The sequence below is a fragment of the Delphinapterus leucas genome, chromosome 17, assembly GCF_059928025.1.
Source record: "Delphinapterus leucas isolate spDelLeu-1000000601 "Yukka" chromosome 17, BTC_Dleu_Yukka2, whole genome shotgun sequence".
NCBI lineage: Eukaryota > Metazoa > Chordata > Mammalia > Artiodactyla > Monodontidae > Delphinapterus > Delphinapterus leucas.
The window spans coordinates 6478676-6495660 of NC_143145.1; the positions used below are offsets into that span (position 1 = coordinate 6478676).

Below are 16985 nucleotides of genomic sequence, written 5' to 3' on the forward strand. Positions count from 1 at the left end.
GACAACTATTAATCTGAAGGGATGATACTATCTTTGCAGGGGTAAGGCTTATACAATTTGTACGTGACCACCTTAAATTTTTAAAAATGTTTTCTCATAAAGGAGGAACTGAATATTTGCTGAAGAGCTATGTGTTCAGAACTTTGAACGTGGATAGAATCTAAAAGGAATGCTCATTAAATAGGGGCAGAGGAAGAATAAAGGTCAAGAATATCCTTAGAACATATTGGTAAGCCATGGTGTCCCTTGCAGTCGCTGAAAGCAGGTTGCTAATATAGCTATGATCTTCCAGTGACCAACGCAAGGAGGAGAAAGCTCTCAGATAAGATTCAAACAAACAAAAATATTTGAGATGATTTTAGTTACAAGTAGCAAACTGCAGATATTACAATTCTGGTGAACTAACAAAAGCAGCTAGCATCTCAACAAAAAGAAAGTAATCTTACCGCGTTAAAAAAAAAAAACAAAAAACCCAACAAACAAAAACCAAAAAAAATCCCTTACTTAGCCCCTACCCTGTGGCTGGCACTCCTGCTAGACACCGCGGCAGGAAAGGGGTGTCCTGTCTAGTAAGGTCGCTGGCGGGATGGAGATGACAGGCGACTGAAGAGAACTATCAGGCAACGTGTCACATGCTGTGGCAAAGGGAAGCACCCGGCGTGGCACCGGGAAAGGGAAAGGGGAAGAAAATTTCCCAGAAGTGTTGAAAGCAGAGGAAAGCAAAAGCAGCTGGGAAAATTTATTAAAAATTCGGCGGAATGAACAGCAGGTGCAAAACAATGGAGGTACAGACACAAGAACCCTTCTCACCCAGGGTTCAGGGGAGCACACTGTGGAATGCACACAAAAGGGGAGAGCAATGAGCCGGAGACACCCATATACCAGACCACGCGTGGCCAAGTTACGGAGTGTGGATTTAGATTCCGCACTTCGGGACTCTCTCTGGAAACTGTGGGCATGGAGCTGGGAAGGTCAGTCTGGAGGGCGGGACTTGCAACTAGGTCACTGCCTTGAGCACGTGGCTTGGCAAAATGCAGAGCCCACGGCTGCTTCAGTCATTTGTTAGTAGCTTAAAAAGAATATGGCTTCACCCATGCAGAGTTCTCTTTCTATGCTTATTTAAAAGAATCAAGACTCTTTAAACTCCAGTAAATGACTGGAATCTCCTTAAGTAACTGAAATGTAAAGTAGTAGACTATTTAAAACCTACACTTATGTCATTCATTCCTTGTTCAATTATTCTGTCAGATATTACAATGCCAGTTTATTTGAATTTTCAAATTGTTTAGGTCACTGAATTATTGACTTTCATATTTTACAGTGAAGACTTTAAAGATTAAAAATGCAATTTTCACACTATTTCTTTCATGACGATGATTTCACAGTTGGATTTGGCCTTGGGGGTGCAGCCTCTTCCATCACAAGTATTGTCTGTTCAATGGACAGGACGTGAAAAATATAGGAAAGCATAAAAGCAGACTGGGACCCGACAGAAGAAGAAAAAGGAGTGTGACTGTGGATGAATGTGTACTTCCGGGAGGGAGTGGAGGGGGTTCTTGCTGATTACCTGCTATTTTATTGCAAGAAGAAGATGAGGTCATTGGCTAAGAACAGCTGGGGAGGTCAGCCAGCAAAGGATCAACAACAAATGGTTACTACAGGGAAGGATGAGGGTGGCGGGCTGCCTGAGGGCTTCTGTCTGAGGGCTGGGGGATCTGAGGCAGAGCAACCCTGTCTCTCTGTCCCTCTTCTCCTAATGCTCTTATCTTCCAGTGTCCCCAACAACTGGCTGCTTCCCTTTCAATAATCTGACATTATGAAACTCCTCTTCATATTTTTCTGAGGCTAGTTAGAAATTTTAAACAAGAGTGAGTGCATTCTTTGTCACAAGTTCACATATGATCGAGTGGAATCATCCATCTAGTGTAGCGGGGATGCTGCTGACCTATCAATAATTCCGTCACAGAGAAGCTCAGAATCCACTCCTAAAAGGCGCCAGGACCTGGGATGGGGACTCAGGACTCCACTGTCGGCAGAGCTCAGATGTGCGGAACGATTTCTTTTTACACTTGACGTCTTTGCGTAACTTCTCGCATTTCCATTTTCTCCTAGAGAACGCTCCCCTTCACGACATGCCGCAAAGCCTCTGTGTCGGCCCCCTGCTCTGCAGTGAGTCCGGCGCTTCACGTGAAAGTTCCTTCCAGTTCACATGCTGTTCCCTGTGAGTCTCTGCGCCTGCCTTCTCTGCCTCGTCCATTTTTCACGATGAGGCTCCAGCGAACCTCCTCCTCTGTTTCTCCCACACACGCAGAGTCCACCACACCTGTTATGCCAACAATGGACCAACGTATGCCGCTGTTACTGCACAGAAACGACTGACTGGCTCTGGCCTCACCTACCGCTTTTTATGAGCACGGACTGTGGGGTACTGATTCTTTTGCACAGAGTAATGGCAGGGCCGGAGCATAAGGAGGACCACTCAGCAAGTGCTCGTTAGACAGCTGGACTGAACGCTCCTGAGGAGAGCGCGCCAAATCCCTCCTGCACCGGGTCCTCTCAGCTGCCCCGAGTTTGCCTCCGCCTGTCTACACATCTCTGGAGCCATTCCTCAGACGACCCAGAGCGAGGACCCTGGGCATGATAAACTCCTTGATTCTAAGCAACTTAACTGAATTTCCTCTGGAAGAAGCTTAACAGAGCTCCTTTATGTTGTTAAAATGCACTGCAAAGATCCCCCTTCTTTGCACTTTAAAAACAGGGTCCTGTACCTGTGAGTGAGGCAGTTCTGCAGGCACGCCTCTCTAACCAAGTGCTAGGAGACCATCAGTCTGCACGAACCTCTGAAGGACTCCTGTCCTAGACAGAATCCATGCCTCCACTTTCCCATCTCACCACCATTCCACCTGCCAATCTTTCTTTATCTCCTATTTCTCTCTCATATCTTTCCTCTACATTCCCAACGTGGCTACATCAGAATCACCCAGAAGCTGCCTAGTGCTTCTTTATCTAACCCTTTCTCCAGAATTATCTGCTAAAATGCAAACCTAAGCTTGTTGCTTCCTTGCTTACAAATCTCCACTCCTCTCTCCTGGCTCCTACGAGAGAGACAGTGCACCGTAAGCTTCATCCACACGTTAAGGGCCCTGAGGAAGCCTGTCTGTTTCATGCTGCAGTTTCTCCGCACATGCTGTTCCCTCTTTAGGTCTTTCGCTGGGAGACTCCAGGCTGAATTATCACTCCCTTCCCTGTGCTTCCCTGACAACTGATAACTTGCACGTACTCAGTGCCCACAATTATTTCTCTGCCTCCTTTCTCTCCCCCTGGTCTACAAGGTCCTTAAGAGGAAGGAACAGACCTTGTTCTCCTGTATTCTCAATGTCGGGAACACAGTAATGAATAAAGAAAGGAACTAATTAAAGACCAAGCGGCAGGAAACACAGCAATAGCTTCTCTAAGATGAATGCGAATTGAGGAGATGTGCTAGAGTAAAATGCAATATTTACTCAAATAGTGTAAATTTTGATAGGGAGACCTCACCTGAATTCTTTTTTCAAACGTTACCTATCAATCTTACATTCCCTGCCCTCCGGAAAAAAATTTCCCAGTAAAACTCTGTATCCGGGACTTCCCTGGTGGTGCAGTGGCTAAGACCCGTGCTCCCAATGCAGGGGACCTGGGTTCGATCCCTGGTCCAGGAACTAGAGCCCACGTACGTGTGTCAACGAAGACCTGGCACATCCAAATAAATAAATATTTTTTAAAAAACCCCTCTGTATTCTATTCCTGAAAGTCAGAACATTATTAAAAAGAGTGAACAAAGATGGACAAGAAATAAATGTATATTAATAAACATTCTTGAATCATTATAAGAGACTTATTCATCAAGATCCACTTCTGAGTTTCTGTCTTCGATAAGGAAGATGTCTAAATGGAACTGACAGGGTGACCTGGACACTTGATAGGTGTCAGGGGGGTCACATTATGGCAAAACATGCCCTAACACAGGCAGAGGTCCTTCATCTGCCATTCCCGACCTGAAAACTCCACCGACATATGGCCCAACACCAAAGAAATCTTGCTCTGAAGAGAAAAGGTTTTCTAGGATAAAGGAAACAGCGTTTAATTCTATTTCTGTCACAAGTAAAATCAAGCGTCAAATTTAAGCTGGGAAAAACCATTTTAAACAGAGAATTTACAAAAGCGATTTGAAAATAATGTTTAGGTTTTGAGTCCTTTTAAAAGGAGACAATTATGCTGACTACACACCACCTCACCAGGGTGAAACCTGGTCATTTCAAAATGTAAAAAGTTTTCACATAAAATAGAGTGCTAAAAGATTATTTAAGTTTATTCTTACCATGATTATTTTGAGTTTATAAAACACACACATTAGCTAAAAATAGTCTTTTGAGAAATTCATTCTTGCTGGGGTTCTGAGTAACACTAATTTCCTCGTTGAGTATCAGCAATGACCGTGAACACATCACATAACCAAGTTATTTTATAATTCAGGACAAAACCACAACATTAATAACAATGCTAAATAAGAATCTGTCCCCCATAATCACTTAAATAAGACATCGTTAATTCAACAATCAAATTGCATCCCCATGTGCTGGTCTATGGCTGTGAGGAGTATATTATGCAGCTTCTAGGCTCATACAACTTCTTCATCTCAGTCTTTGGAGTCTGATGCCCACGTTCAAATTCCAGCTCTGCCTCTTAACTGGCTATGTGGCTTCGGGGCAATCACCTACCCTCCTTCCACCTCAATTTTATAATCATAATCCACATCCTGGCTGTTTCCAATGGTTGTGGGAGGATTAACCAAAAAAAATACCTATGAAAGCTGTTTGGCACAGTTCTTGCCCAATAAAGCTAGTTCCATTTTGTTGAAGACCTGTTCCCTTTAACACTCTCAAGCTATTAGGCCAGAGAAACATCAGAGCTATCCAGGTATTTTTCTTTTGTTGAATGTGATAAATTCTTAAACTGTGATGTCTACGTTTTCATTCTGCAAATACTAGTATTAACGACTACTGTGGTTTTTAGATAAAGGAACGGCTGACCAACAGTAGTTGTAATTCTATCCACATCTGAACACAGCTTTTAAAAACACATCTACATCAATTATTCAAAGTCTTCTCTTCTCTCAGTTTGTATCTGAGATAGAACTAGATTTATCTAGATTTGACAAGAAATACAATATAATACAATACAGAAAATGACGAAGAGGTTAACCCAGAAATCCCACAAAGGGAAGGGAAAACTTGTAAATAGAAAATTAAAGAAAATAAAATTAAACCAGAAATTCCACAAAGATGAGAAAAAGGGGGATAACTAAATTTTATTAAGCCCACATTATGTAACTCACGCTAGGGATTTTGGTATCGGTTTTGCCATCTTCCCCAGGAAGCAGGCATTTGTTGAATGCCTACTGCTCCGAGCCCTTGGGGATATCGTGTTGAACAAACAAAACAAAACGAACACCTCTGTCCTCATGGGGCTTACATTCCAGCGGGGAAGCAGACAAACGTCAATGCTCACATACACAGCGCGTGACACAGGGAGAGCAAGGAGGAGCTGGAGATCTCGGACAGGTGCCAGAGGCGTCCTCACAGAAAGCACCGCAGACAGACGTGAGCCAACGAGCTATGCAGCGAGCATAGCAGCGAGCTATGCTGGCATCTCAGGCAGAAGGAACAGCGGACACAGAGGCCTGAGCGGGGGAGCCGGGGGAGAAGTACAGGCGCCGCATCACACCTTTGGGGCTTGAAGGGAATGAGGTGCCGCTGGAGGCTCTTGTGCCTCACGCGATCTTCTGTGTCGTCCAGGTTTCTGTCTTTCTGTTTCATTGGTTTAACCTCCAGTACACTATTTCTTCCCTTAACTGTGCCTAGTCTGCAACTAAAACCATTCCGTTTTTTTTTTTTTTCAGTTCTAAAATAGCTGTTTTCTATATTTTCCAGTTGTCTGCTTAAATCATCAACTTTATCTTCTAATTCCATGATTATAAAGAGCATAGTTATTTTAAAGTTTGCGTCTGCTATATGAATCTATCGTGGTCTGTTTTTTACTGTCTCCTCATCTTGTACGCCTCTAATTTTTGATTAACTGCAATTACATATGAAAAATTAAGAGAAATAATTTAAGGCCTACACTGTTCTATTTCTCTAGAGAGACTGTGTATCTGCTCTCGGTGGAGGACAGAAGAATTAGCAACCTGCACCCCACACAGGACTGAGATGATAAGCCTCCCTCTGGGAGTATAGCTTTTCTGGGTTCTGATCCAAAGCCTAGGGGATTAATCAGCCCCCCAAACCCAAACTTGGGGAGCCTTAAACTCCAACTATTTTGTTTTATCCTTCCCAAATTCTGGATTTCTTTTAAGGCTCAATTCAGCTTCTCAGCTACCTCTTCAGGAATTGGCAGAAGCGTTCACAGCCTTTCTCAACCAGGGTTCCACCAGAGAGTGAAGCCCGGTGCCCTAAGGTGTCCACTCTGTATAAAGTGAGTTCACGTCTCTCCTGTGCATCTAGAACAGCAGTCGTTTGTACCACCCCTGGGAAGCTCAGGAAATAATTATGCACATCATTTTCTATGTTCTGTGGGCTCTGGAACCCCAGTTGAGAAAGGCTGCCCCAAGGGAAAATCAGCCAGAAATGCTAAAAGGGTCTGACAGCTGATTCCTATCAGTACCCAGTATATTTGATTATTACCTATGTCCTCCACTGGAAATGCAGTCTCCCTGAGAACAGGGGCTTCGCCTACCTTGTTTACTACTGTGTCCCCAGTGCCTGGCACAAGAAAGCATTCAATAAGCACTTCCTGAATGGATGCCTGGCTGGCAGTGACGGATTTATATGGGTTCACTCATCCTTCCAAGTGTTCTTATGTGACTGGCCAGGAGAGAGGTAGCAAGTGCTTCCAGTCCCGTGACGAAGGGGAAGGGGCTCCTGGCCCACCTAGGTGCACACCTAATTCATGGTGCAGAGGTTTCTCCACAATGAAAACATCAACTATCAGAGCTTCATAATGTTAGGATTAAGATTACTCCTTGCTCAGCTTTTAGACTCACCCAGAAACCTTCAGATTCTCATCTGGTTTAACAGCAGAGGGACCAGATGTGCTGAAGGTTTGTTCGGCTTGAACAAATCTGCTTGAAGGAAGATGTGCTGTTCTGTTATAAACAAGAGTATCTGGTCTGTCTAATACAATGTTTTTAATACACAGACTGATCACATTTTTAAACTTTTTATTCAAGCATAAAATAATTCATAGAAAGGTATAAGTCCTAAGGGCACAGCTTAGTGAATTTTCGCCAAGTGAGCACAGCTATGTAAACAGCACCCGGATCAAGAAAGGCAACATCAACAGCCCCCAGTAGCTCCCCTTGTGAGCACCCTCAGTTATTATTATCTCCCCCACAAAGGAACGCCATCCTGACTTTCAACACCACCAGGGAGGTTAACTTGCTTTCGAGCTTCACAGAGATGGAATCAGAGTGGCTACCCCTTCGTGCCAGGTTTCTTTCAGTCAACTGCGTGCCCGTGAGATCTGTCCACGGTGCTGCAGGCAGCAACCCCTGGTCCCTTCTCGCTGCGTGAAAACTTGGTCTGTAGGGTTGTACTACCACTTCTTTATCCACCCCAGTTATGAATACTCTGCTTCTTTCTAGTTTTGCCTGCATGCCCCTTAGGCACGTCTTGTGGTGCGTCCAAGTATGAGTCTCTGTTGAGTGGTTCCCAGAGCAGAATCTCTGGCTCTTGGGGAGGCATGTTTTCGGCTTTAACATGTGGTACCAAACATTCTTCCAAAGCAGTTGTATCGACTTACATTCCCACAACACTGGATGAGAATTCCTATAGCACCCCATTCCAGCTAACACCTGAAACTATCTTTTTAACTTTAATCTTCCTGGTGGGTGTGAATAGTACTGTATATTTTGTCTTTCGTATATTAATGTTTGGGGCACAGTTAGCAAGAGTTGGCCCTGAAAGTTGGAGCAATACTGGTAAACTGAAGAACTAAATATTACTTTTAATGTGCCAGGCGCTATTCTAAATACTTTCCATATGTTAATTTACCTAATCTTCCTAACAACCCCATGTGATAAGCACTAATATTTCCATTTACAGACTAGGAATCGAGGCACAGAGCAGTTAAGCAACTTGCCTAAGGTCACACAGCAATTAAAGGCACAGCAAGGATTTCAAACTAGTGAGTTCGGCTCCTGACTTTGCTTTTAACCACGGATATTCTGCCTGACCCTATAAGACTGAGGGTCAGACCCTGTACCTTAATGAACTCCCCAAGATAATGTCACACTAGGAGGACATATCGAGATGGCCAGCTGGTCTTCCACTCGTATCACCCAACCTGATGATGTGGTTTTACTTTAAACTGCTTTAGCCCTAAAGTATCGTTCAAGATTCCATGTACTGCTATGTACCTCAGCTCTATTCGACCTATGAACAAACTGAATAGAATAAAAATAAAGGTATAAATAAAAAGACGCTAGTAAACCTCATCAGTCCTGTACCAGCAGTGTTCTGGCTGTCCCTGCACACGCCTGCACCTGCATGCGCCTATGCCTTTGAATGTCACGTGAGCCTTCATGCAAAGTGTCCCCCCCGCACCGCCCCCCAGCTCTCCCTGTCTGAGTGCTGCCAGCCCCTTTTCCTGTTTGGTTTACACAGTTTCCTCTGGAAAGTCTTCCCACGTTCCATCAAGCAGTTAGCCTTCCTTCCTCCGTCCTTCCCTAAACACTCTGTATGTAAGTCAATTGCAGGTGTTCCTCTCCTGAGTAATCACTGGGCTTTGTTTCTGAATCAAGAAATCAAACATTGATTACTTACTCAATTCTGGGCTCTGTGGATAAAAAGGGATGGCCCCTAGCATCAGCTTAAAATATAATGGGAAACAGTAAGACAAATAAAGGAGCGATCACCTCGCTCACTCTAAGGTTAAGTGCCCTAACTAGGATGTACACACGTGGGCCCAAACAATGACCACCTGACGCTTCCAGGGGATTGTGAAAGGCTTCAGAGTGAGGGTGATAACTGTTCCTTCGTAGACTCTGGTCTACTTGCAGGCGAGGACTGAGTTCTACACATGCTGGTGAAAAGCTCAAGGAAAACAATAAAACGAAGATGGCAGGTTCTTGTGGGAAATCCACTGTAACAGAGGACTAGTCTAGTGGTTCTCAGGTTCCTCCCGGCCTCTGCCCTGATTCACCCAAGGGATGTGACACGCCCCTCACATTAGCTCAACTACAATCACTCGCTCACCTTACTTGGATGGGCAAGCCTAGTTAGGGAGACAGAATCTGCTTTCCATGCCTTCGAGACATTGCCACTTCAGAGTCCTCTACTCCCTTATTAATAAAGCACATTTTGGGGGGTCGTTTTTGCTTAAAGGAGGAAAAACAAAAACAAAATCCCTTCATATTCACAACTTTAAAATCTGAAATTATTTCCTAAGGTTTTACATTTCTATAAAAGAGGTCAACTTTTCAAGCAATTTAGGAAAGAGATAGACTCGTGAAGCTCCTGATAGACATTTCACGTAAATTGCACACTGCTCTTATTCTTGCTTCTGGTAAAACGGATATAAAAAATTACAGAACCTTCATCTTTTTATCTAAAATAAAAATTTTAGATAAATTTTTATCTAGGCTTTTCAATCCACATTTAAAATGCATTTTCATAAATAACCTCTTCACAATCTGTAACTCTGTTTTAATTAAATTTCTCACTGTGGAAAACAAGATAATTGAAGCAGTTTAGAGATTACTTGTCCAAAAAATGACGCCAGCCGTCACTGCAATGGGAAAATTTGCCGTTAGTACAACTCTCTTCTGGACCGAAACCCCCCGACTAGTCATACAGCTAAAACTTCAGGTGAGCTCTCAGAAGAATGACAAGGAATGTGACTTCCCTGAGTCTTTAAGCGAAGTCTACATTACAGAATTACGTGTACGTTTTAAAGATATATTTGGTTTCCCCCTACAGGCTTTCACTGATGTTCCTAGCTGACAAAATTTCAGAAGAGTTTATTCTTAGGGCCGACGGAGAAATGGTGGTCCCCGCGGAGCCATTTTATAGACAAGGGCACTGTTGATGGTGGTAGCAGCGTTTTTCTTGAGACAAGTTTCTTTTCCTACAGCTTTAATGAGTCTGATGCTAGAGAACAGGCAGGAAAGGCATGTCTTTGTGTATAAACACAAGGTATAGATTTCTGCTCCCATTTAAACTGTCTCTTTGACCCTTCACACTTGCGTTAGGTTAACCAATGGCAGAAGTCCTATGAGGACACACCCTCCAGTAGTTGCAGAAGGACTAGTAAAACCAACTACTGACCAATCATGGGCCTCGTGCTCTAAGTTTCGCATAGGAACCCTCACGTTTGAAGTGATTACATAATTTTTCCCATTCACTTGTCAGTTTCTCTGTCCACAAACAGAGTTTTAAATTAGATGAAACTGACTTGTCCAGGAAGCACCAGATCTTGGTTAAGAGCGTGGGCTCTGGAGCCAGACTGCTGGGCTTTAAGTCCTAGCTCTGCCCCAATCAGTTGTATGACTTCTAGAAAGTACTGAGAGCTCATGTGGTGTTTTAAGGATATGACAGATCCACGTAAGGCGCTGAGCAAAGTGCTGGTTAAGAAAAACAAGGGCATGTGGGTTTCATTACTTACTAGACGTGTGATTTGGGAAAAATTAGTTAATCTCTCTGAACGGTCTGGTGATCATGTTTACCTCACAGGACTGAAGTGAGGACTGAATAAGATGATACAGGAGAAGTGCGCGGCACACTATGTTCTATAAAGTAAATACCCAACAAGCGGCAGCTGCCTTGTCTTCCATCAACTTCTAAAAGTTGCAGAGTACATTGTTTTCCTGTGGTTACGGAATCAGAAAAAAATGAGAGGACTGAAACAGTTAGGAGAACGCTGTCCTACACTCTTGTGATCGCTTCCAAATGAAGCCATCTCCTTCAGATACTGTCCTTCCAAACATATAATAAATTAAAGCAGCGACTTCTGACCTTAAGACTGAAGTTGATGATTTTACAAAGAAGCACCTAGAAAGCTCAGGATCCTCTTCAGTCAGTCAGACAGACCAGACAAGGGCATCAATCTGGAAGAAAGGTCCATGGCTAGGGATGCCTCCGCTATACAGTTACGACTGTGTCTCTGGCTCTGGTTCTTAAACTCTTTCCTCACTTATTTTCTCACTTCTTCTAGGTCATAAACACTACACAAGCTAGAACACTGTGAATAAAAGCTTTAGACCCCGGGTTAGGGAACCTGGGATCCAATCTCAGTTCACCCACTTCTCATCCCGCAGGCCACTGGACGGGATGTCCACCCTTGCACAGTGCAGGCTGGGTTATCCCGTGTGTCTGTGGCTTAGTGACCTTCCTTCCTTCCTCCTGTCTGGGAGAAGACACCACCCGGCAGCACTGTGAGGGCTGGGGCAGCAGCGTACGGGGAAGCACGGGGGGACCACGTGCTCCACTGCACACCACATCCCCCGTGGGGAGGCCCTGATCGGAGGATCTGAAGAGAAAAGCGCCTGGTGCTCTAGTCAGATGTACTTGGCTCTGCTACTTCCTACGGCCCAGCAGCCTCAAGGAGCCTGCACATCCTTCTCTAAAACGTGTAAAAGTCCTTCGTGTGCCCAGCCATCCCCTGCCTCGCTCAAGTAGGCACTGCCACACCAGATGGGGTGGTTTCAGGACAATTCCACATTCTGTTCAGTAAACATCATACAGCTGGATAATCAGAGCATTTTAAGTACCTGAGAGCGCTTTCATATTCTGATGAGCTCCTACGACTTCATCTAGAACGCCCCACTGCACGTATGTTTAAAGGTGTCTAGAACGCCCCACTGCACGTATGTTTAAAGGTGATTAACCCGTCAGCTCAGGCTCAAAAGCTGAGCATGATTACACAATATTAAGATATCAAGGGATATTAGTGAACGGTAAACACCTCCCATGAATAGAAGGCTGATGCAACCATGATTAAATGAGTTAAAAAATAATATGATTAAAATTTCTAAGACAATTCTAGTTTATACATCTTGAAAGATGAGTTTGCATTTAAAAAAGGATCTCACTTTTAAAATTATTTTTCAAAACTTGTTTCAGAATTCAAAACATTCAGAGCCACTCCCCTTTAGCTTGTTTCTCTCATTAGAATGTTTGCTTTGTTTATTTTGTGACTTTCCTTTCAATATCAAGATTTCTATTTGATGAAAATACAATTTCTTATTAAAAGAACATGTTTAGGGTGAGTGGAAACCAAGTAAGTTTCAGAAAACAACCAATTATAGAATTTTAAAGTTGGAAAAGAGGTTAGAACAGCATCTGGTCTAACCTGCTGATTTATAGGTAAAGTACCATCACCTGCACTTTGCAGATGAAGAAACTACAAAGGTTAAATAGTTTACAAAAGAAAAAAAGCAGACATCATACAGACAATAAGGAGGATTAGAAACCAAGTATTTTACATCTCAGAATAATAACCTCTTTATTAAATTGCATTGTCTTTCCTATTTATTAGGTCACTAAATGTCTGCTAAAATTGGCTTTAATTTTATTTCACTAAGTATGTTTAACAAGGCACACGACACACGGAATGACAGAATTAGCTGGCATTAATAAAAGCCATCCTCCATATGTTTATTTAGTATCTCCAAAATGTCAGGCCCTGTGATAGGCTCTGGGCAAACTAAGATTTAAAAAGAAAAAGAAAAATGACATAGTTCCTGCCCTGAAGAAATCCAGCCTACAGGGGACAAAGACAAGTAAGCAGACACTGAGGCAGGCACCACGTGCACCCAGGGGTGCCTGAGTAGGACCAGGAAGGCTTCACAGCTGAAGAATAAATAGTAAAAAGAACTGGTAGGGACAGAAGTAAAAAAGGCATTAGAAGAGAAGCAATAGTGCATACACAGATAGCCACACAGTCCTGTTATGTTTAAGGAACTGCAGTATAGGTACTGAGTGAAATAAAATGATGATGTGGGGAGAGCAGGGGGTTAAGAGGCTGAAGAGGGCAGTCAAGAAAGCCTTCAGACATCACTCAGCAGAATCTCTACTTTATCCTCCTAAACTTCTCAACTAGCTCTTACGTTCTGGGGCTGGCGGGGCAGTAGCATCATCAGACTTTAGATACCAGAAGTAATATGAGCAATACATCATTTAAGGGAAGGACCCAGGGTTAGGGCAGGACAACAAGCAAAGGTGGGACTAGGGAGGCTAAGGCAATCATCTGTCTGTGTGTCTGTCCATCCATCTAAACAACCAGCGTTAGAGGGCAGACAGCAGAAGCAAGAAGAGCTACAATCCTGCAGCCTGTGGGAAAAAACCCACATTCACAGAAAGACAGACCAGATGAAAAGGCAGAGGGCTACACACCAGATGAAGGAACAAGATAAAACCCCAGAAAAACAATCAAATGAAGTGGAGATAGGCTACCTTCCAGAAAAAGAATTCAGAATAATGATAGCGAAGATGATCCAGGACCTCGGAAAAAGAATGGAGGCAAAGATGGAGAAGATGCAAGAAATGTTTAACAAAGACCTAGAAGAATTACAGAACAAACAAACAGAGACGAACAGTACAATAACTGAAATGAAAACTACACTAGAAGGAATCAATAGCAGAATAACTGAGGCAGAAGAACAGATAAGTGACCTGGAAGACAGAATGGTGGAATTCACTGCTGTGGAACAGAATAAAGAAAAAAGAATGAAAAGAAATGAAGACAGCCTAAGGGACCTCTGGGACAACATTAAATGCAACAACATTTGCATTACAGGGGTCCCAGAAGGAGAAGAGAGAGAGAAAGGACCCGAGAAAATATCTGAAGAGATTACAGTAGAAAACTTCCCTAACATGGGAAAGGAAATGGCCAGCCAAGTCCAGGAAGTGCAGAGAGTCCGATACGGGAATAAACCCAAGGAGAAACACGCCGAGACACATAGCAATCAAACTGGCAAAAATTAAAGACAAAGAAAAATTACTGAAAGCAGCAAGGGAAAAACAACATATAACATACAAGGGAACTCCCATAAGGTTAACAGCTGATTTCTCAGCAGAAACTCTACAAGCCAGAAGGGAGTGGCATGATATACTTAAAGTGATGAAAGGGAAGAACCTACAACCAAGACTACTCTACCCGGCAAGGATCTCATTCAGATTCGATGGAGAAATCAAAAGCTTTACAAGCAAAAGCTTTACAAGCAAAAGCTAAGAGAATTCAGCACCACCAAACCAGCTCTACAACAAACAAATGCTAAAGGAGCCTCTCTAAGTGGGAAACACAAGAGTAGAAAAGGACCTACAAAAACAAACCCAAAACAATTAAGAAAATGGTCACAGGAACATACATATCAATAATTACCTTAAACGTGAATGGACTAAACGCTCCAACCAAAAGACACAGGCTTGCTGAATGGATACAAAAACAAGACCCATATATATGCTGTCTACAAGAGACCCACTTCAGACCTAGGGACACATACAGACTGAAAGTGAGGAGATGGAAAAAGATATTCCATGCAAATGGAAATCAAAAGAAAGCTGGAGTAGCAATACTCATATCAGATAAAATAGACTTTAAAATAAAGAACGTTACAAGAGATAAGGAAGGACACTACACAATGATCAAGGGATCAATCCAAGAAGAAGATATGACGATTATAAATATATATGCACCCAACACAGGAGCAGCTCAATACATAAGGCAACTGCTAACAGCTATAAAAGAGGAAATCGAAAGCAACACAGTAATACTGGGGGACTTTAACACCTCACTTACACCAATGGACAGATCTCAAAGTGAAAATAAATAAGGAAACAGAAGCTTTAAATGACACAATAGACCAGAGAGATTTAATTGATATTTATAGGACATTCCATCCAAAAACAGCAGATTACACTTTCTTCTCAAGTGCGCACGAAACATTCTCCAGGATAGATCACATCTTGGGTCACAAATCAAGCCTCAGTAAATTTAAGAAAGCTGAAATCATATCGAGCATCTTTTCTGACCACACGGCTATGAGACTAGAAATGAATTACAGGGAAAAAAAACGTAAGAAAGACAAAACACATGGAAGCTAAACAATACGTTACTAAATAACCAAGGGGTCACTGAAGAAATCAAAGAGGAAATCAAAAAACACCGAGAGACAAATGACAATTAAAACACGACAACGCAAAACCTACGGGATGCAGCAAGAGCAGTTCTAAGAGGGAAGTTTATAGCTATACAAGCCTACCTCAAGAAACAAGAAAAATCTCAAATAAACCATCTAACCTTACACCTAAAGGAACCAGAGAAAGAAGAATAAACAAAACCCGAAGTTAGAAGAAGGAAAGAAATCATAAAGATCAGAGCAGAAATAAATGACATACAAAGAAAACAATAGCAAAGATCAATAAAACTAAAAGCTGGTTCTTTGAGAAGATAAACAAAATTGATAAACCGTTAGCCAGACTCATGAAGAAAAAGAGGGAGAGGACTCAAATCAATAAAATTAGAAACGAAAAAGGAGAAGTTACAATGGACACCGCAGAAATACAAAGCATCATAAGAGACTACTACAAGCAACACTATGCCAATAAAATGGACAACCTGGAAGAAATGGACAAATTCTTAGAAAGGTATAACCTTCCAAGACTGAACCAGGAAGAAATAGAAAATATGAACAGACCAATCACAAGTAATGAAATTGCAACTGTGATTAAAAATCTTCCAACAAAAGTCCAGGACCATATGGCTTCACAGGTGAATTCTTCAAACATTTAGAGAAGAGCTAACACCCACCCTTCTCAAACTCTTCCAAAAAACTGCAGAGGAAGGAACACTCACAAACTCATTCTATGAGGCCACCATCATCCCGATACCAAAACCAGACAAAGATACCACAAAAGAAGAAAGTTACAGACCAGGATCACTGACGAACATAGATGCAAAAATCCTCAACAGAATACTAGTAAACAGAATCCAGCAACACATTAAAAGGATCACACACCATGATCAAGTGGGATTTATCCCAGGGATACAACGATTCTTCAATATACGCAAATCAATCGATGTGATACACCATATTAACAAACTGAAGAATAAAAACCATGGGACCATCTCAATAGATGCAGAAAAAGCTGTTGACAAAATTCAACACCCATTTATGAAAAAAAACTCTCCAGAAAGTGGGCACAGAGGGAACCTAGCTCAACATAATAAAGGCCATATATGACAAACCCACAGCAAACATCATTCTCAACGGTGAGAAACTGAAAGCATTTCCTCTAAGATCAGGAACAAGACAAGGATGTCCACTCTCACCACTATTATTCAACATAGTTTTGGAAGTCCTAGCCACGGCAATCAGAGAAGAAAAAGAAATAAAAGGAATCCAAATTGGAAAAGAAGAAGTAAAACTGTCACTGTTTGCAGATGACGTGATACTATACATAGGGAATCCTAACGATGCCACCAGAAACCTACTAGAGCTAATCAATGGATCTGGTAAAGTTGCAGGATACAAAATTAATGCACAGAAATCTCTTGCATTCCTATACACTACTGATGAAAAATCTGAAAGGGAAATTAAGGAAACACTCCCATTTACCATTGCAAGAAAAGGAATAAGATACCTAGGAATAAAGCTACCCAGGGAGACAAAAGACCTGTATGTAGAAAACTATAAGACACTGATGAAAGAAATTAAAGATGATACCAACAGATGGAGAGATATACCACGTTCTTGGACTGGAAGAATCAATATTGTGAAAATGACTATACTACCCAAAGCAATCTACAGATTCAAGGCAATCTCTATCAAATTACCAATGGCATTTTTTACGGAACTAGAACAAAAAAATCTTAAAATTTGTATGTAGACACAAAAGACACCGAATAGCCAAAGCAGTCTTGGGGGAAAAAAACGGAGCTGGAGGAATCAA

At 42.3% G+C, this 16985-nt stretch overlaps 1 protein-coding gene across 9 annotated transcripts in view; it reads right to left on the reverse strand.

Annotated features, from left to right (window-relative positions):
• KHDRBS3 (KH RNA binding domain containing, signal transduction associated 3) overlaps positions 1-16985 on the reverse strand; it is a 186438-nt gene that overhangs the window by 62808 nt on the left and 106645 nt on the right. The gene's annotated exons all lie outside the window — the stretch shown is intronic.